The sequence below is a fragment of the Pleurodeles waltl genome, chromosome 2_1 (assembly GCF_031143425.1).
Source record: "Pleurodeles waltl isolate 20211129_DDA chromosome 2_1, aPleWal1.hap1.20221129, whole genome shotgun sequence".
Lineage (NCBI taxonomy): Eukaryota > Metazoa > Chordata > Amphibia > Caudata > Salamandridae > Pleurodeles > Pleurodeles waltl.
Genome location: NC_090438.1, coordinates 538,351,390 through 538,373,885, shown reverse-complemented (window position 1 = coordinate 538,373,885; position 22,496 = coordinate 538,351,390). Strand labels below are relative to the sequence as shown.

The 22,496-nt window shown below is 46.0% G+C and overlaps 1 protein-coding gene across 1 annotated transcript in view; it reads left to right on the top strand.

Annotated features, from left to right (window-relative positions):
- Nucleotides 1-22,496, top strand: part of FBXL2 (F-box and leucine rich repeat protein 2) — a 403,194-nt gene that overhangs the window by 264,536 nt on the left and 116,162 nt on the right. The gene's annotated exons all lie outside the window — the stretch shown is intronic.

Sequence of the window (22,496 nt, the reverse complement as noted above, 5' to 3'; positions counted from 1 at the left end):
ATCACAGGAATGCACAGGTTTACTCTTACCCAGGGATGCATTTAAGTGCATGTCTTTTAGATTAGTCACAATAGCTTCAATGTTTCAAAGAGTAATGCCAGCCTTTCTTGGTGAATGTCCTGGAGTGCTGTTCTACCAGGATCATGTGTTAGCATGTGGTATTACATGGTGTGAACAAAACCAAAGAGCTAAGTCGGTATTGAGAAGTTTCCAAGAACAAGGTCTCACTTTGAGAGCAGATAAGTGTTGTTTCGGTCGATAAGAACTAATGTATTTAAATCATAAGATCAGTTATGAAGGGGTGTGCCCAAAAAAAAGGTTTGGTGTAGGAAATTCAGAAACCTGAACAACCACTGAACAAGAAGGAGGTTTGGAATGGTGCAATAACATTCATATGTTGTGAAATATTTGTCATTCAAAACAATTGTATTGATAAGTTTGCTTAAAAACAATTCTGAATTTGTGTGGAGTGAGGAATGTGTTCAGGAATTCAATAGGGTTAAGACTTGGACAACGTGCGGTGTTTAAAAGCCTTTATGCCGGGAGAGGAATGTGTATTAATCACAGATGCCAGGTGTAAAGAGATAGGAACAGTGTTCTTCAGTTACTAAATGAGGAAGAGGGGCCAATTGCATTTGTGTCACATGTATTTAGGGGGTGGAGACTAACTACTCCATCACTGAGAAGGAAGAGCTAACTGTAAAATGGGAAATTGACAAGTTTAAGCTGTTAAAATAAATCATGAGCCATTGATTGAAATCTTCAAAACAAAATAGATCATAAGCCAAATTAGATTATAAGACATTGATTGAAATCTTCAAAACAAAGGGTCTGTAAACCATACATTAAAGTGAATGGCTCTTGCCATTCACTTTAAAATATGGTTTCGTATAGAGGCATATGATGTTATTAATGACAGGGTGACTGGGCAGAATCAATTGATTGTTCCTAATCCTGTAAGGTGATTTCTCAGTTATCGAGTGCAAATACTTGGCTATCATATACTAAGGATTGATGTACATATTGTTCCTGATCGTTTGGTCTAGAACAAAGCATGCTTGGGAAACTATTTTATTATTTGTACCATTTGAAGAATATACAAAAGTGATCTATTCCCAAGGATGTTGAATAACATTATGATGTTGTTCATAAGTGAAATAGATCTGGGGGTAGCACACTGTGGGTAATTGTAGGAGGCTGGCCTGGCTTGTAGTGGGTACCAAGGGGTACTTACACTTTGTACCAGGTCCAGTTATCCCTTATTAGTGTAGAAGAGGTGTCTAGCAGCTTAGGCTGATAGAAAAGGTAGCTTAGCAGAGCAGCTTAGGCTGAACTAGGAGACATGCAAAGCTCCTACTATACCACTGGTGTCATATGCACAATATCATAAGAAAACACAATACACAGATATACTAAAAATAAAGGTACTTTATTTTTATGACAATATGCCAAAAGTATCTCAGTGAGTACCCTCAGTATGAGGATAGCAAATATACACAAGATATATGTACACAATACCAAAAATATGCAGTAATAGCAATAGAAAGCAATGCAAGCAATGTACAGTCACAATAGATTGCAATGAGAGCACATAGGTATAGGGGCAACACAAACCATATACTCCAAAAGTGGAATGCGAATAACGTATGGACCCAAAACCTATGTGAGCTTGTAGAGGGTTGCTGGGACTGTAAGAAAACTAAACCTGTGAGGGTTAGAAAAATAGCCCACCCCAAGACCCTGAAAAGTAGCTGTAAAGTGCACCTAAGTTCCCCAGAGAGCACAGAAGTCGTGATAGGGGAATTCTGCAAGGAAGACCAACACCAGCCATGCAACAGCGATGGATTTCCGGACGAGAGAACCTGTGGAACAAGGGGACCAAGTCCAAGAGTCACACTCAAGTCGTGAGTGGGCAGATGCCCAAGAAATGCCAGCTGAGGGTGCAAAGAAGCTGCCACTGGATGGTAGAAGCTGTGGATTCTGCAAGAACGAAGAGGACTAGGAACTTCCCCTTTGGAGGATGGATGTCCCACGTCGTGAAGAAGCTTGCAGAGATGTTCCCACGCAGAAAGACCGCAAACAAGCCTTGCTAGCTGCCAGGGTCACGGTTAGGGTTTTTGGATGCTCCTGTGGCCCAGGAGGGACCAGGATGTCGCCAATTGCGTGAGGAGACAGAGGGGGCACCCAGCAAGACAAGGAGCCCACTCAGAAGCAGGCAGCATCCACAGAAGTGCCGGAACAGGCACTACGAAGAAGAGTGAACCGGAGCTCACCCGAAGTCACAAAAGAAGGTCCCACGATGCCGGAGGACAACTCAGGAGGTCGTGCACTGCAGGTTAGAGTGTCGGGGACCCAGGCTTGGCTGTGCACAAAGGAAATCCTGGAAGAGTGCACAGGAGCCGGAGCAGCTGCAAATCACGCGGTACCCAGCAATGCAGTCTGGCGTGGGGAGGCAAGGACTTACCTCCACCAAACTTGGACTGAAGAGTCACTGGACTGTGGGAGTCACTTGGACAGAGTTGCTGAGTTCCAGGGACCACGGTCGTCGTGCTGAGAGGGGACCCAGAGGACCGGTGATGCAGTCTTTTGGTGCCTGCGGTTGCAGGGGGAAGATTCCGTCGACCCACGGGAGATTTCTTCGGAGCTTCTAGTGCAGAGAGGAGGCAGACTACCCCCACAGCATGCACCACCAGGAAAACAGTTGAGAAGGCGGCAGGATCAGCGATACAAGGTTGCAGTAGTCGTCTTTGCTACTTTGTTGCGGTTTTGCAGGCTTCCAGTGCAGTCAGCAGTCGATTCCTTGGCAGAAGGTGAAGAGAGAGATGCAGAGGAACTCTGATGAGCTCTTGCATTCATTATCTAAAGAATTCCCCAAAGCAGAGACCCTAAATAGCCAGAAAAGGAGGTTTGGCTACTTAGGAAGGAGGATAGGCTAGCAACACAGGTAAGAGCCTATCAGGAGGAGTCTCTGACATCACCTGCTGGCCCTGGCCACTCAGAGCAGTCCAGTGTGCCAGCAGCACCTCTGTTTCCAAGATGGCAGAGGTCTGGAGCACACTGGAGGAGCTCTGGGCACCTCCCAGGGGAGGTGCAGGTCAGGGGAGTGGTCACTCCCCTTTCCTTTGTCCAGTTTCGCACCAGAGCAGGGCTGGGGGATCCCTGAACCAGTGTAGACTGGCTTATGCAGAGATGGGCACCATCTGTGCCCATCAAAGCATTTCCAGAGGCTGGGGGAGGCTACTCCTCCCCAGCCCTGACACCTTTTTCCAAAGGGAGAGGGTGTAACACCCTCTCTCTGAGGAAGTCCTTTGTTCTGCCTTCCTGGGCCAAGCCTGGCTGGACCCCAGGAGGGCAGAAACCTGTCTGAGGAGTTGGCAGCAGCTGCAGTGAAACCCTGGGAAAGGCAGTTTGGCAGTACCCGGGTCTGTGCTAGAGACTCGGGGGATCATGGAATTGTCTCTGGGGTGACAATTCCATGATCTTAGACATGTTACATGGCCATGTTCGGAGTTACCATTGTGACGCTATACATAGGTAGCGACCTATGTATAGTGCACGCGTGTAATGGTGTCCCCGCACACACAAAGTCCGGGGAATTTGCCCTGAACAATGTGGGGGCACCTTGGCTAGTGCCAGGGTGCCCACACACTAAGTAACTTAGCACCCAACCTTTACCACGTAAAGGTTAGACATATAGGTGACTTATAAGTTACTTAAGTGCAGTGGTAAATGGCTGTGAAATAACGTGGACGTTATTTCACTTAGGCTGCAGTGGCAGGCCTGTGTAAGAATTGTCAGAGCTCCCTATGGGTGGCATAAGAAATGCTGCAGCCCATAGGGATCTCCTGGAACCCCAATACCCTGGGTACCTCAGTACCATATACTAGGGAATTATAAGGGTATTCCAGTATGCCAATGTGAATTGGTGAAATTGGTCACTAGCCTGTTAGTAATTTGTAAAGAGAGAGCATAACCACTGAGGTTCTGGTTAGCAGAGCCTCAGTGAGACAGTTAGGCATCACACAGGGAACACATACATATAGGTCACAAACTTATGAGCACTGGGGTCCTGGCTAGCAGGGTCCCAGTGACACATAACAAACATACTGAAAACATAGGGTTTTTACTATGAGCACTGGGCCCTTGCTAGCAGGATCCCAGTGAGACAGTGAAAACACCCTGACATACACTCACAAACAGGCCAAAAGTGGGGGTAACAAGGCTAGACAGAGGCTACTTTCTCACAGTAATCTATTCCATCTTTTGATGTTGTTGAGATAAACACTTTATAGACCTCTGCTGTTCAAAAATCTTTTGGTTCACTGAAGGTTTTGACCAAAAGGTTTACTACTTTGTTATTGCAGATATTTTGAAATTGCCAGGGACCTTGCCAGTTGACATTTCTGTAAATGAAAAACGTTACTTTCATAGACCTTGTTCATCCAAAAAACACCACGCTTATGAGGCAAACATTTGGTATGTGCCTTGATTCTATGATTCTTTTTCTCTCCTGTATAAGATATTTGGTGTGTGGATAATAGGTAGTTTCATTTTTTCCCTTCAGACAAAGTTAAAAAGTCACCAGCTGCATACATGTTCTGCAGCCTTTGGTTTGGAATATTTGTTTATATACAAGTCCAATTCAGCTTAAAACTGCTTCAAGTACATGAAACCAGAATAGGTCATCCTTTGTAGAATCTTTGCCACTGAAGGTGTCAAATTGTATAGAACCATGTTTAGCAGAAGTTCACGTCCAAAAACTGTATGGCTGTAATTGAACCAGGTTAGGGAAATTAACATTAGCAGATAAGAGCCTTTTTTCATAAGAGAATAAAGGGAGAAAGATAGTGCCTCATTGCATATATAATACACATGTCTGTCCATTTAAGGCAGTATTCCAAGATATATGTGTTTGACAGAATTTTGGTGTCCTTGATGTAGGCCTGCACATCAAAATATGATCTAAGGCCAAAATATGCAAATAGACCAACTGGAAATTAAATGATGAATCATTTTTGACAAGTGATTCATGTAAACTCTCCAGATTCATAGGATTCAAATTAGGGCACTTGCATGGTTCTTATGGTAAACATGAATTTTAGCACCTAAAAATAAATGAATCACAAAATGATTGGAAAGTGTAATTTCTTTTTTTTTAAAGATGCACAGTATAAAACATAGATAAGATTAATATAAATGCATATAAATTAATTCATTCATATTAAACAAGCAGTGGTTAATAATATGATCTTCAAAACTATCACCAAGAATAAAGTGCTGAAATAGTGCAAAAAGTTGATGATAGCATATATTCTTCACATAGAAAAAGCAATTATCTGCTACCTAGCCATTTGCTAGTGGGGCTCAGAATAATTTACCGATCTTCCTGCGGGATTGACCCTTAAGCGCATAAGAACCCATCTCAAAATAAAACATTGAACAGAGACAGGCTAGCCATTGGTTAAAGGTCGGTGAAGTTGGTTTCAGCCAGTTTGAAGCAATGCAACACTGAGCCACTGACACAGTTAAAAACAAAAACCTCTGAGACTGGCCTACACACCCCGCTCCATCAATACCTAATAATAAAAGTTGAGGAATTATCACAATGTCCTGGTGCATAAAACTTGATTCTTGCAACATACCACAGATAAAAAAACATATGTATTAAATCAGCCGCCAAACTGTTAAAACAGGGGCATACCACTCTCCTCAACCTACCCCATTTAGATAGCTTAGCGGGGGTATAATATAGGTGAAATATTGTCTTATAATGCTGAGCTTGTGGCCCAGCAGCAAGCAAAAACTGCTGCATCTCTAAAGAGGCCAGGAACAAAGCTTCAGAAGCACCAATACTTCATCCCCACCTCTCTGCGTGTTTGCCCAAATCGTCAGACAATAGGTCCAAAGTAAGTGGATACAGCGAGCGAACCCGACAATTAGCTGACTTATCCAGAACCTCCAGAATTGAATTTCTATCCCGTAGTGGGCCATAAGAAGACGAAGACAGCAAGAAATCCCTTATTTGCAAAAATTTTAAAAGATCTTTGCTATCGAGCAAGAAATCAGTTTTCAGCTCATCAAACGATTTAAAATAACTATCTTTATACAAATCCCCAGTACGCCGGACGCCTCGTTGTACCCACTTAGCACAGCATTTATCCTTAAAAATGTCAGGGAGTATGGGTGTATTCCATATAGGCGTGTAGAAATTAAGCCGACCGAATTCAGTTCTACCTTTAATGCAAGACCAAACCTTAAATGCGGACTAGACAGTCTTAAACTTAACTTTTTAAAAATAGCTTGGCTCCACTAGTCTCATAAAAGCAGCGTTGGCAGTCTTACCCCATATCATACTATAAATAGTTGGAAAGAGCTCACCACCAGCTCTATCACCAGCATCTTGAATAATTAATGGCTGAATATATTGTAAGACTGCTGCCCAGTAATGAATATGAAAATTTAGGGCTGCCCATCCCCCTTTCTTTCTTGGAAGTAGTAAATACTTATATGCCCGCCACATTTTAAAAAAGGACCATATAAAACCATTTTGTTGGAAATGGGGTTTTTGGTTGGCAGTCAGGTTACCCTCTGTCCAAGCAAGAACACTCACTCTAGTCAGGGTAAGTCACACACAATCCAAATTATCCTGTGCCCACCCTCTGGTAGCTTGGCACGAGCAGTCAGGCTTAAGTTAGAAGGCAATGTGTAAAGTATTTGTGCAATAAATCATACAATAACACCATATAGCACCACACAAATACACCACACAGTGTTTAGAAAAATATAGAATATTTATCTGGATACTTGTAGATCAACACAATAAAAGATGCAATAAGAATTTGTAGGAATATCACTGAAAAGTACCTGGTTTGGAGTGGAAAATCTCCGCAGAGGGCCACAGAGGAGGAGATGCGTGGAAAAATGGTGTGTGCGTCGGTTTCGCCCCTTCACACACAGACTTGCGTCGTTATTTTTCACGCGGGGAGACGTGCGTCGTTCTGCGGGAAGAAAAATGGTGTGTGCGTCGGTTTCGCCCCTTCACACACGGACTTGCATTGTTATTTTTCACTCGGGGAAGACGTGCATCGTTTTCCGGCACGCGGGCCGACTCCTTCTATGGTTCGCGGGATAACCAGATGTCCCAGGGTCTGTGCGTGGATTCCTCGGCTTGTTATCCGGCTGCACGTCATTCCGGGAGGCTGTGATTGGAATTTTCTTTCTAACGGCAGGGGTTGCGTCGATTTCCTCTCTGGAAGCCGGGCGGCGTTGTCCATGCGAGGCTGTGCGTCGAAGTTCCGGTCGCCCCGTAGGCGTCGCGTCGGGCAGCGTCAGCGTGCAGCGATTTTCTCACCGCGGAGCAAGCTGTGTGTCGAATTCTTCAGCGCACGAGGAGTCCAAATGAAAAAGAGAAGTCTTTTTGGTCCTGAGACTTCAGGGAACAGGAGGCAAGCTCTATTCAAGCCCTTGGAGAGCACTTTGGAAGCCAGACAAGAGTTCAGCAAGGCAGTAGGCCAACAGCAAGGCAGCAGTCCTTTGTAGAAAGCAGACAGGTGAGTCCTTTGAGCAGCCAGACAGTTCTTCTTGGCAGGTTGCAGGTTCTGGTTCAGGTTTCTTCTCCAGCAAGTGTCTAAGGTGGTAGGGCAGAGGCCCTGTTTTATACCCAAATGTGCCTTTGAAGTTGGGGAGACTTCAAAGAGTGGTTTAGAAGTGCACCAGGTCCCCTTTCAGTTCAATCCTGTCTGCCAGGGTCCCAATAGGGGGTGTGGCAGTCCTTTGTGTGAGAGCAGGCCCTCCACCCTCCCAGCCCAGGAAGACCCATTCAAAATGCAGATGTATGCAAGTGAGGCTGAGTACCCTGTGTTTGGGGTGTGTCGGAGTGAATGCACAAGGAGCTGTCAACTAAACCTAGCCAGACGTGGATTGTAAGGCACAGAAAGATTTAAGTGCAGAGAAATGCTCACTTTCTAAAAGTGGCATTTCTAAAATAGTAATATTAAATCCAACTTCACCAGTCAGCAGGATTTTGTATTACCATTCTGGCCATACTAAATATGACCTTCCTACTCCCTTCAGATCATCAGCTGCCACTTCAACAATGTATGAGGGCAGCCCCAATGTTAGCCTATGAAGGGAGCAGGCCTCACAGTAGTGTAAAAACAAATTTAGGAGTTTTACACTAGCAGGACATGTAAACTACCCAGGTACATGTCCTGCCTTTTACCTACACAGCACCCTGCTCTAGGGGTTACATAGGGCACACATTAGAGGTGACTTATGTGTAGAAAAAGGGGAGCTTTAGGCTTGGCAAGTACTTTTAAATGCCAAGTCGAAGTGGCAGTGAAACTGCACACACAGGCCTTGCCATGGCAGGCCTGGGACAAGGTAAAGGGGCTACTTGAGTGAGTGCTGCAGGCCCACTAGTAGCATTTAATCTACAGGCCCTAGGCACATACAGTGCACATTACTAGGGACTTATGAGTATATTAAATAGTCCAATTGGGTATGATCCAAAGTTACCATGTTTAAAGGGAGAGAGCATATGCACTTTAGCACTGGTTAGCAGTGGTAAAGTGCGCAGAGTCTAAAAGCCAGCAAAAACAGAGTCCAAAAAGTGGAGGGAGGCAGGCAAAATGTTAGGGGTGACCACCCTAAGGCATGTCAGGTCTAACATGTGTCCCCCCCAGCTGAAAGTGGGGAGAGCTACCCAACCTCTTGGGAGCTCTCATCGCTAAGGCGGAAGTATCTGGAGAGACCATCAGCATTGGCGTGGTCAACCCCTGGGCGATGTTCCACCGTAAAGTCCATCCCCTGTAGGGAAATGGACCACCTCAAGAGTTTTGGATTCTCACCCCTCATCTGCATGAGCCATCTGAGGGGCCTGTGGTCTGTCTGAACCCGGAAGTGGGTCCCAAACAGGTAGGGTCTTAGGTTCTTCAGTGCCCAGACCACAGCAAATGCTTCTTTCTCAATAGAACTCCACCTTTGTTCCCGTGGTAATAGTCTTCTGCTAATAAAGACTACTGGTTGGTCTGAGCCCTCCTCATTTAGCTGTGCTAGAACAGCCCCTATGCCATGCTCTGAAGCGTCTTTGTGCACAATAAATTCCTGGGAGTAGTCAGGGGCCTTGAGCACGGGGCCGTGCACATGGCTTCCTTCAGAGAATCAAAGGCTTTCTGACAAGCCTCTGTCCAATTCACCAACCTAGGTTGTTTCTTGGAAGTGAGTTCTGTCAAGGGGGACACAATGGTACATAGACCTTGACGAATCTGCGGTAGTATCCAGTGAGGCCCAAAAAGGCTCTCACCTCAGTCTGTGTTCTAGGTGGTTGCCAGGCCTTGATAGTTCAATCTTGGCCTGGAGTGGCTGCACCTTGACACCACCTACTAGGTGTCCCAAGTACACCACGGAACCCTGCCCAATCTGGCACTTACTAGCCTTGATAGTCAGGCCTGCCTGTTGCAGAGCCTGAAGCACCTCCTTGAGGTGGAGCAGGTGTTCCTCCCAGCTGGAACTGTAGACAGCTATGTCGTCCAGGTAAGCTGCACAGTAGGCATCTTTACCAGCTAGGACCCCGTTAACCAATCGTTGGAAGGTAGCGGGGGCATTTTTAAGTCCAAATGGCATCACCTGGAATTGGTAATGTCCATCGGGGGTGGAAAATGCTGATCTTTCTTTAGCCCCCTCAGTCAGGCGGATCTGCCAGTACCCTGAAGTAAGATCGAACGTACTCAGGAACTTGGCAGCACCGAGTCTGTCAACGAGCTCATCAGCTCGGGGGATGGGGTGAGCATCAGTCCGGGTGACTGAGTTGAGACCCCGGTAGTCCACACAGAACCGGAGTTCTGGCTTCGCACCTGGGGCAGTAGCCTTAGGAACCAATACCACCGGGCTGGCCCAGGGACTACTGGATTTCTCAATAACCCCTAAAGTCAACATCTTGGAGACCTCCTCCTTGATGCTGGCCTTCACCTTATCCGACAACCTGTAAATTTTGTTCTTCACAGGGGGACTGTCACCTGTGTCAATGTCATGAACACAGAGGTGGGTCAGTCCAGGAGTAAGGGAGAACAGGGGGGAGAACTGCTCTAACAGCTCATAGCAGTCTCCTCTCTGGGTTAGAGTCAGGGAGTCAGAGAGAATGACACCCCCCCACTGACCCATCCCCTTCTTTGAAAGAGAGGAGGTCGGGGAGAGGTTCACTCTCCTCTTCCATGCCCTCATCTTTGACCAGGAGCATACTGACCTCAGGCCTCTCAAAGTGAGGTTTGAGCCGGTTGTGATGGAGGACCCTTAGGGGGTGCCTAGGGGTCTTGAGGTCCACTAGGTAAGTGGCCTCCCCTTTACGCTCCTTGATCTCAAAGGGGCCAGTCCAGCGGTCCTGGAGAGCCCTGGGCTCTACTGGCTCCATCACCCAAACTTTGTCTCCAGGTGAGAACTCAACCAGAGTGGTCTTCCGGTCATACCACTCCTTCATCACCTCTTGACTGGCCTCGAGGTTACTCTGGGCCTGCTCCCAGAAGCATGGGGTTTGGTTGCAGATGGCCAGCATGTAGCTGACCACATCCTGGGGAGGTGACTTGGGAGCTTTCTCCCAGCCCTCCTTCACAATGCTTAGGGGTCCCCTGACAGGGTGACCATAGAGAAGCTCAAAGGGGCTGAAGCCCACCCCTTTCTGGGGCACCTCTCTGTAAGCAAACAACAGGCAGGGTAAGAGGACGTCCCACTTACGCCTCATGGCCTCAGTCAGGCCACTAATCATGCCTTTCAGGGTCTTGTTGAATCTCTCAACAAGCCCATTGGATTGATGATGGTAAGGGGTGGTAAAACGGTAGGCGACCCCACACTCATTCCACATGGACTTCATGTATGCAGACATGAAGTTTGTGCCCCTGTCAGACACAACCTCCTTAGGGAATCCCACACGGGTAAATATTCCCAACAGGGCTCTGATGACCACCGGTGCAGTCACTGTTCTCAGAGGGATTGCCTCTGGATAGCGGGTGGCATGGTCCACCAAAACCAGGATAAACCTGTTGCCCAAGGCAGTTTTGGGGTCCAAGGGACCAACAATGTCGATGCCCACCCTTTCAAAGGGGGTGCCAACGACTGGGAGCGGGAGCAGGGGAGCCTTAAGCCGTTTCCCTGTCTTCCCACTATCCTGGCAGGTGGGGCAAGCTCTGCAGAAGTTATCTGAGGCTGTCCTCATTCTGGGCCAATGGAAGTGGGTGTCAAGCCTGTTAAAGGTCTTGTCTTGGCCCAGGTGTCCTGCCAGGGGGATGTCGTAAGCCAGACCCAGTAGGAAGTTCCGGTAACACTGGGGGACCACCAGCACATGGGCTGCCCCAGGACCTTGAACCTTACGCTCACTGTAAAGGATATCATTCTCCCAGTAAATATGGTGAGTGCCAGAGGCGTCACCTGCTGCTTGGGCTGTGGCCTGTTGCCTCAGACCCTCAAGGGTGGGGCATTCATTCTGCGCCTTGCAGAATTCTGCTCTGGTTGGCCCACCCTCTACTTGCCAGCCAGCAAGTTCAGGGAGGTTACCCAGGTCAGCTATGTCCTCCCCAGTTGGCTCAGGGGCCTCCTCCTCCTCAGGGGCCTCGTCCATCACCGTAGGAACATTTGAGGCAGTTTTCCAGTGCCTCGTGCCCTTCCTCTTTGCAGCTGTCTGGGCCATTTTTCCAGGCTCCAGACGCCCTTGACTCCCTTCCCGGGCAGCCATGGACCGTGTGGTCATGCAGACCCACTCAGGCAAACCTAACATCTCCAGGTGGGATCTGAGATCTACCTCTTTCCAGGCAGTATGCTCAAGATCATTGCCTAACAGACAATCTACAGGCATGGCAGGACTCACAGCTACTTTCAGAGTACCAGAGACCCCCCCCCCCCACTCAAAGGGAACCAGAGCCACCGGTAGGTGACTCTCACGATTGTCAGCGACTATGACCTGGTGGAATGTATTAGGGACTATCTGCTCTGATGACACCAGTTGACTCTTGATAATAGTCATACTGGCTCCTGTGTCACGCAGAGCCTCCACCTTTTGCCCATCAATGGTGACCTACTGCCTGTACTTGGAAGTATTTTGGGGCATGTGGGCTTTGGGCACCATTTCTCTTTCTCCCAGGGACACTAGGGAAACCTCTGCCTGTTCCCCAAAGCTATCTGGGTCCATCTCCCCCCCAAGCGCTACACTAGGCAACCCAGGTGTCTGTCCAGTAGTGGACGGTGCCCTCTTGGAGCACTGGGGGTCGCCTTTATAGTGACCATACTGGTAGCACTCTAAGCATTTGGGGTTGGATCTCCCTGATTTATCATAAGTCCCTGGCTTTTTCCCAAATCTCGAAAAGGAATGGTTGCCACCCCCTCCCTGGGAATTCTTTTGGGGGCCTTTGGAGAGTTCCTTATCTGTAAGTTTATCTCCCTCCTCTTTCTTCTGTTGGGAACCCTGACCACCTTTGTGGGTGTCCCCCCCAGGTACCTTTTTGGACACTCTGGAACTAACCCAGAGGTCCGCCTCCTCAGCAAGTGTCCTGGGATCAGTCAGCTTACTATCTACCAAGTGCTGGCGCAACTCTGTAAAAGTAGTATTGAGCATATGCTCTCTCAGAATCAATTCATATAGCCCTTTATAATTATCTACTTTGTTGCCCCGCACCCATCCATTCAGTGCCTTACTGGAAAAGTCAAAGAAATCTACCCATGTTTGTGTGGTTTGTTTGGTGCTGTCCCTGAACCTCTGACGGTATCCCTCTGGGGTCAGCCCAAACTTGGCAAGTAAAGTGGCTTTCTGAAGTGGGTATGTGTTTTGATCAGGTTGATCCAATGTGAGAAGTGTGTCCCTCCCCAATGGCGGCACGTATCCCCACACAGCTACCCCCCATTGCCCTTCAGAAACCCTTAGTGCAACTTCATAAGCAGCTAACCATTTATCTATGTCATCTCCCACCACAAAACTGGGCACCACATTTTTGAGTATACGAACCTTCTTTTCTCCAGCAGGTCCTGCCTGTATGCTGCCACCATTACTGCTGGATTCAGACTGTCTCGCCTTGATCTCCAGCTCCTTGAGACTCCGTTCATGAGCCAACAATAGTTTCTTTTCAGCCAAAGCTCTTTCAGCTTCCACCTGTTTGGCTGCTCTTTCAGCCTCAGCTTGTTTGGCTTCTCTCTCTGCCCTCTTTTCCTCCTGTTGGGCCTCAATTTTCAGTTTTACCAGTTGCAATTGGAACTCCCTTTCTTCTCTCCTTTCCTCTGCGGGCAGGCTTTACTCAGAGACACTGCTCCCTGGTCTAGAAGGGGGCACAATTGCAGTGGTAATATTACCCACTGATGGCAATAAATCCTCTGAGAGGCCATTTTCTGTCTCCTCTTACTCATCACTTTCCTCTAAATGGGCTTCTGCCCAGGCCCTCAGCGCCACTTGAAAGTCCTCCTTTTTGGAGGCCCCTTGGGTGGGTACTCTCATCACCCTGCAGAACCCTTTTATCTGTTTGACAGTATGTGTCTCCAACAGGGCTAGGTCCAAATCTCTTACTTGAGACCCAGCCAGAGACATGTTGAGTGAGGATTTAGTTTTTGAAAATTGTCAGGAAAAACGAATTTGCAAAAAGAGATAAAAATCAAGTTGTCCTTCAACTGTGGGTAGGTAGTGAAATACTTAGCTACTGTATGTCACTGCACAATTACGAGTCCTATCCTCACCACTGATCACCAATGTTAGAAATGGGGTTTTTGGTTGGCAGTCAGGTTACCCTCTGTCCAAGCAAGAACCCTCACTCTAGTTAGGGTAAGTCACACACAATCCAAATTATCCTGTGCCCACCCTCTGGTAGCTTGGCACGAGCAGTCAGGCTTAACTTAGAAGGCAATGTGTAAACTATTTGTGCAATAAATCATACAATAACACCATATAGCACCACAAAAATACACCACACAGTGTTTAGAAAAATATAGAATATTTATCTGGATATTTGTAGATCAACACAATAAAAGATGCAATAAGAATTTGTAGGAATATCACTGAAAAGTGATATAAAGTGTCTTAACTCTTTAAAAAAAAAAAAAAAAAAAAAAGTCTCTTTCAAGCACAAAGTACCTGGTTTGGAGTGGAAAATCTCCGCAGAGGAGGAGATGCGTGGAAAAATGGTGTGTGCGTCGGTTTCGCCCCTTCACACACGGACTTGCGTCGTTATTTTTCACGCGGGGAGACGTGCGTCGTTCTGCGGGAAGAAAAATGGTGTGTGCGTCGGTTTCGCCCCTTCACACACGGACTTGCGTCGTTATTTTTCACTCGGGGAAGACGTTCATCGTTTTCCGGTACGCGGGCCTACTCCTTCTAAGGTTCGCTGGATTACCAGATGTCCTAGGGTCTGTGCGTGGATTCCTCGGCTTGTTATCCGGCTGCGCGTCGTTCCGGGAGGCTGTGCGTGGAATTTTCTTTCTCACGGCAGGCCTCGCGTCGATTTCCTCTCTGGAAGCCGGGCGGCGTTGTCCATGCGAGGCCGTGCGTTGAAGTTCCGGTCGCCCCGTAGGCGTCGCATCGGGCAGCGTTGGCGTGCAGCAATTTTCTCAACGAGGAGCAAGCTGTGCATCAAATTTTTTCGGCGCACGAGGAGTCCAGATGAAAAAGAGAAGTCTTTTTGGTCCTGAGACTTCAGGGAACAGGAGGCAAGCTCTATCCAAACCCTTGGAGAGCACGTTGGCAGCCAGACAAGAGTTCAGCAAGGCAGCAGGCCAACAGCAAGGCAGCAGTCCTTTGTAGAAAGCAGACAGGTGAGTCCTTTGAGCAGCCAGGCAGTTCTTCTTGGCAGGTTGCAGGTTCTGGTTCAGGTTTCTTCTCCAGCAAGTGTCTGAGGTGGTAGGGCAGAGGCCCTGTTTTATACCCAAATGTGCCTTTGAAGTTGGGGAGACTTCAAAGAGTGGTTTAGAAGTGCACCAGGTCCCCTTTCAGTTCAATCCTGTCTGCCAGGGTCCAAGTAGGGGGTGTGGCAGTCCTTTGTGTCAGAGCAGGCCCTCCACCCTCCCAGCCCAGGAAGACCCATTCAAAATGCAGATGTATGCAAGTGAGCCTGAGTACCCTGTGTTTGGGGTGTGTCTGAGTGAATGCACAAGGAGCTGTCAACTAAACCTAGCCAGACGTGGATTGTAAGGCACAGAAAGATTTAAGTGCAGAGAAATGCTCACTTTCTAAAAGTGGCATTTCTAAAATAGTAATATTAAATCCAACTTCACCAGTCAGCAGGATTTTGTATTACCATTCTGGCCATAATAAATATGACCTTCCTACTCCCTTCAGATCAGCAGCTGTCACTTCAACAACATATGAGGGCAGCCCCAATGTTAGCCTATGAAGGGAGCAGGCCTCACAGTAGTGTAAAAACGAATTTAGGAGTTTTACATTACCAGGACATGTAAACTACGCAGGTACATGTCTTGCCTTTTACCTACACAGCACCCTGCTCTAGGGGTTACCTAGGGCACACATTAGGGCACACATTAGAGGTGTCTTATGTGTAGAAAAAGGGGAGCTTTAGGTTTGGCAAGTACTTTTAAATGCCAAGTCGAAGTGGCAGTGAAACTGCACACACAGGCCTTGCCATGGCAGGCCTGGGACAAGGTAAAGGGGCTACTTGAGTGGGTGGCACAACCAGTGCTGCAGGCCCACTGGTAGCATTTAATCTACAGGCCCTAGGCACATACAGTGCACATTACTAGGGACTTATGAGTATATTAAATAGTCCAATTGGGTATCATCCAAAGTTACCATGTTTAAAGGGAGAGAGCATATGCACTTTAGCACTGGTTAGCAGTGGTAAAGTGCACAGAGTCTAAAAGCCAGCAAAAACAGAGTCCAAAAAGTGGAGGGAGGCAGGCAAAAAGTTAGGGGTGACCACCCTAAGGCATGTCAGGTCTAACACATTTGCTAAGTTTTAAATGCGTTTAAGCCAGTAATTGCTAATTTCCAATGGGATAGTTTGAAAGAACTACAGAACCCTAGGGAGGAAGAACATTTGAATAAGGTTGCACCGCCCAATGATCGTGAGGTATAAATTATTCATACGGTGTAGTTTCTTTCTAGTTTTGGCTAAAACAGGAGCAAGATTGCTCTCAACAATCCGCTCCAGATTAGTCATTAATCTGGCACCTAAATAGGTCACTTTCTCTACCTTCCTGTAGTCTTCAAAAAAGACCCACACGTTACCCATTATTTGACATTTAGCCTCATTTGATAAATACCCCGACACCTCACCAAACTCCACGGTTGACTTCTTGATTCTTCTACCGCCATCCCTGGGTCAGGTGTAGTAATGGCTATATCATCTGCATACGCCAATATTTTAAACGTACCTTCAATCAATACCATAGGGGCAATCAAGTTGTTATCAAGTAGACTTTTAATTAAAGGGTCTATATAAAGTGCAAAAAGCAAAGGCGAGCAGGGACATCCCTGTCTTGTGCCCCTTGTAATGAAAATAGGCTCAGAAGCCACCCCAGCCAGTTGAATTTGTGCCATGGGCTTCTGATATAAGCCCTGAACAGCCCTAATAAAACCAGGATCTATATTACATTTAAGAAGTACTGCCCATAAATACTCCCAGTTCACCCAATCAAAGGCCTTTTCAGCATCTAGTAAAATTAATGACATAGGGGCTGCTGTAGCCTGAGATGTATCTAGCATGGCGATGACCCACCTCACATGATCAGCGATCCCTCGCCCGGGGATAACGCCTTGGAGAAACCAGCTTGATAATTACTCGACTCAATCTAGTCGCAATAATTTTAGCATATAGCTTAGCGTCTCCATTTATTAGTGAAATAGGGCGGTAAGAGCCTGGTAATAACGGATCTTTATCTTTTTTTTTTTTTAATACGATAATATGAGCAGATAGGCAAGAGGCCGGCGTCTGTGATCCATCCTGTACCGACTTAAATAATGCCAAAAGATCATCTTTCAATTCACCAAAAAAGATCCTAAAAAATTCCATTGGAATCATGTCTGGCCCAGAGGCTTTCCCACTAGGCAGAGAGCTTAAAGCAACAGAGATCTCCTCCAGCGTAATAGGGGTAGCTAATTGGCGGCTCTCATCCACCAAGCAATCTTGGTCCTGAAGTTTTACTCCGATATTGGCTGATCCTTTCTGCTAAATCGTAGGGATCTTGAGCTTCCTGCTGGTATAATGCAGAGTAATAATCTTTAAAAACCTTTAATACTGCTAGATCCCCCGAACAATCTGCCCTTCCTTGTCCTTAATTGAGATAATAACATCCCGAGTCACCTTTTGTCTAGTTCTATACGATAAAAGCTTACCCACCTTCTCACTAAGCTCATAACATTCCTGTCTACGAATCTGAGCTTTAATAATATCCTGATCTAGATACATCTGAATGACTCTGGCTTTCGTTACCACAATTTAATCGAAAATATCTTGCATAGGGAGGTTGTTCCTAGCTAGCCCCGTAATCTGTAGCTCCAAAAGAGCCAACTCGGTCTGTGCTGCGCCAATAGCTGAAATGCGCTGCTTTTCGCGATTTAGGGCATAGCTTAAAGTTTCCACACAAATGTCTGCCTTTAAAGCATCACAAAGCACCCCAGGAGGGGCAGTCCCCCTATTGAAGTTCAAAAACTCTGGTATCCATCTTTTCATCCATGCCACATAGGCCGGGTCCAACAATAATCCCCAATCAAATGACCAGTGTTTACAATGTTGCTCTTTGCTTAAAACAGAGAGTTGTACTACCCACCAAGGGGTTATGGGCAGACATAAATCTAGGGAATTTTTCAACAGAGAGCCCTTCACACAATGAGGCTGATAAGAAAAAATAATCTAAACGGACAGACTTCCTATGTGGGTGGGAAAAAAGGTATAGCCAGGATTAGAAGCCTTACAGTGCTGCCAGACATCCGCAAGTCCATGACTCTGCACCAAATTCTATAAGGCTTGAAAAACCTTCTGTTTTCTTTCCAAGTACTCTTCCTCATTCTGCAAGGGGATACTGGCCTCAATATGTATATTCAAATCCCAGCAAATAATAAGCAGTAGAGCCTAAGCTACAAGCTCCATATTCAGTGAGTTAATAATATCTGATTCATCAAGGTTAGAACCATAGATTGAACACAGGGTAAATCTAGATCGCCCCATAATACACTCCAGGATCACCCATTGGCCCAGGTTATCCACATATTTCTTAGCAACCACTAGCAAATTGCATCGTGCGATTACTGCAACGCCTTTCGTTGTAGTTCCTTGCGTAGTATAAGCCAGAAGTTGATACCCAGGAAAATCCAGCAGATATCTTTTAGAGGGAATAACATGCGTTTCTTGAATGAAGATTATATCCGCTCTCAATGTTTTCAAACCATGTATAACAAGGCACCTTTTCGTGGGGTCATTTAACCCACAAATATTTATCGTAGTTATACGTAAATTATTACAGTATCCCATTTAAATCACTATCAGCAACTACCTAAATCATAGCAAAACTAATCTTAAATATGCAATATTCCAACAATACTCTACTATGCATCTTTCCCCCCTTAAACCTACCCAACCCAATCCTCCCCTGCCAATCCCACCACCCCAAACCCCCCAAACCACCCACTTCCCAACCCTCACCACCCCAAACCCTTTCCCAAACACTACCAAATGAGACAACCAGACTGAAGGTCTGTAACATGGAAAAGGCCCCCTCCCCTCAAGGACTCCAAAAACAAACTCTTTTATCCTAGAGTCCGGAGTGATACCACCGCAGAGCTACAAAGAGCCCCCCCCCAAAAAAAAAACAAGCGATCAAGTAGAGGCAATAAGTGACCCCAAATATCAATAGCAATAACCAGCCATAAAATACACAGATCAAATAATCAGATAATCCAAAACACTCTAAGAATTTCCCCATCAAACTCATTTAAGTCAGGGAATGCAAGTACTCTTTAGCCTTTATCTCAGAGGAAAAAAAGTGGTTTCTGCCTTTATATATTGTCTTAACGCAAGCAGGATTCAGTAAATAAGCCTCTGCCCCTTCTCCTGAAAGGGGCTTATCATTTGTCTCAAAGGCCAGCGTCTTTCCACTGCGGCATGGCAAAAATCTGGGCGGTTAAAAAAAAGTACAACCCTCACAGTTAATTTTTGAGTCAGGACAAGCTTTCTCAAAAATTGCTTGACGCAGCAAATAGTTGCCAAAATAAACAATAATGCCCCTAGCTTGTGGTTGATTTGCCATGGATTCTCCCACCAATCGTTGCTTCTTCAAATACAGTGGGAACCAATGGGCTCTTTGTATCTCTTTCTCCCAGTCCCAGCCGACCAAATCAGGAAATGCAGCACTGAATAGCCTAACTCTAAAGGCCCTTGGATCCTGGCCTTCTGCTCCTTCTTGTATCCCCAAGATACGCAGATTATTGCAGCGTTGCCAATTTTCAAAATCCTCTATTTTCCACTGGATATCTATAAGTTGAGTGTCATGCAAGGCAGATTGTTGTGCCACCGTCCCTATTTCTGCTTCTAACACATTAGCCCAAGTCGCAATCGTGGCAATACGCTCACCAATCTCTGAACAGGTCTTTGCAATCTTACTTACTGCAACTTGCAGCTGCTTGGTGGCAACCCTTGCTTTCTTCTTATCGCCTTGAATCCGTTTATGTTGTGCCATCATAGTTTGATAAATAAGATGCAAAGAGGGAGGGGCTCCCTCGCTAACAGCATCAATTAACAGAGCCACCTGGACCCTCAGACATATCATCTGGATTATGCTGTAGTTGTTGAGTACCTGTATAGTCTCACGACATTGATCTCACCCTACTCGCAGCTTTCTTCTTTTTTTCTCTTCTCACTGGACTTGTTCGAGTTGGCTTCTGAAAAATCCACCTCTATCAACCCTTCCCGACGTTTAATTGAAGTCCGTCTCAGCGTAGAGGTCGAGGGGACAATGGAACTATTTTAAATCTGTGAATCCGTTGAGGAGCTAGTATTGGAATTATCCGAATCCCTAAATTGATCCGATTGCAAATAAAACGTTTCTCCAACATAACCATGTCCAGAGCAGCCCTCCTTCTCCACCCTGTTGTTACAGGCGGCCCATGGATTTTATCAGGGTTCAGAGAGTCTTCGCATATTAGAAAATGTGCTGGTGCTGCCCTGTCATGACCCTGCAAACTCTCAAAGTCTTGGGCATGCATTACAATACCAGGGAGCTAGGGCCCTGCAGAATGCAGCACCCTCCCTCCCCAGACATTGTAATAAGCCTTCACAAATGGAGCTGAGAGACGAAACATGTAGGCCTGACAAAGTAAGATCCCCAGAAAGTTCATTCTTATCCAAGCGCCCATTGTCATCGGCACTGACCTGAGACGAAGTATTGCTGTTCACAGGAGGCAGCAATTCACCACTGTAATCACCAAATTGTACCAGTTCCAGGGAACGCTTGACACTGCCGGCCAGGGGAGGTGGGTAGGTCGCAGATTGAGGATTTTTAAACATTTCTGGTATAGTTAGCCCACCCCATGCTGTCCAACACTCTTAGTCTCCATCCCTGGATCACGGTCTGCTGCTGGTACTGATGGTTTGTCCTCTAAAGTCCCCTGAATTTTTAAGGCTTCTTTCTTCCCAGCGTTTCCAGCATTTCCCAGGGCCAAAGACTGAGGCTGCCTTCGATCGCCGGATCTGGACTTCAGCCGGCAGCCGCGAACGGTTTTCGGGGTCATGAGCTCCGCCTGCTCCCGTCGTCCTGCCCCTGTTTGCCCGAGGGGCAGTGGTCCCAAAAGCCCGCTGCTGCAACAGCTCGTGCAGTCTGCAGAGCGCAGGCCAACACTGCGATGCGGGCGGCGAACCAGCACAAAAATGCCCAGCACTAACGCTGCACTCGCCTCCCGCATTTTCCGCATCTCATGAGGGGCGCGGGCTCATACACGGAGCTGGAGCCGCGAGGGGCGGAAACGCCTAGAGCCGCTAGGAAAACGCGGCGCCATCTTGTCTTGTGCTCGGAAAGTGTAATTTCGATGTTGTGGTAAATAATGATTATCATTTTAAATGTTATTATGGATTAACTTTAAGGAAATGTTTTTGAATACATGTTAAATTGATATTGAAAAATAGCATTCCTATGAATAAATTAACTCCAACAGTCTTCTTGAAGAAGTATTCATTACACTGCATGGACTTATAATGGGATGGTACTTTCTACATATTTCAGTGTAGTAATTGCATTGGTCAATTTTCTCCTTCCTCTAAACCTTGAGTATTTCCTCTCTATCTGCACTCTCAACTATTAATTCGGTATTTTGCATTTTGGGATACTATCCTTGAACACTCCAATTATGGATCCAGAAGTGAAAGATGGTTAAATTAATATGTAATAACTATTAAGGCCCACACCCCACCAGCGCCCAGCCTCAAAACACCTGTACATAAGTCAAGCTGACTGGCACCAAGCTTTGATTCATTGAGTTCAGCATTCAAAACTTGCCTCCTTTCAAAATGGCTGGACCTGCTTTTGTTGCTTCACCCTCACCTGTTCACATCAGGAAGACTCTCACTCTAGATTTTTTCATGATGTATACTTAAAGTATTACATTTGTAGATCCATATATGCGATTACCTCTGCAGATGAGCATTTTCTGGAGTCTTGTTTGTTTAGAAATCTGGGTTTGTCCCTGTAATGGCCTCCCTTGATTGTCTTTTCATATGCGTCTGAGCAGGTCTCTCCTATTTGTCCTAGTTTTTTTCCTGGTTTTAGAGCCTGTTTTAGAGTATTATAGTTCATCAGATATGTCAAAAGATATGATATGAGAGATGGGATCAGTTGTATACCAAATGTCGCACTTCCCTTAAGTAGACAATGTTGTTTCAAATTAATTGTGGTAAACTGCTTAACGGGTGAAAGCACTGTGCCTACCAGATTTAGTGCCTTGGGCAGTGAGAAATACTGTGAGAGATACTTCCACCTAAGTATCAACAAAGCAACACCCAGAGCAGAACAATATGTTCATGAATTATTGAAGGGTCATCCAGTAAATCGAGTTCCAACGAGAAATCAGTAGACAAATACAATGTTTATTCCATAATGGGCAGGCACCCGACACGTGTTTCGTCTTAAACTACTTTCTCAAGGCTAAGAATTTGATGAAAAGAACTGGATTAAACTGGATTTACCGAATGATACTTCAATGACTCATGAAAATATTGTTCTACTCTGGGTGTTGCTTTGTTGATGTCAAAAGATAAGTCATCCCAGTAATCCTGCGATTCAAGGTGTAATGCATAAAGAGGTAATGTTTCTTCAGGAGCAAATTTAACAGTAGAAAATCATTGTAATGTAAATAGACATAATCCAATAAAAGACATTTTAAGAGAAAATACATCCTTTTAATTGCATACATTTCAGTAGAAGTGGTGGCAGTATATAAAAAAGGTTCAACATTGCAGAATAGCAGTGCAAATAAGTAAGTTCAAGGTGTGCGCGAAAAACTATGTATAAAGTAAAACAATTAAATCTCATTA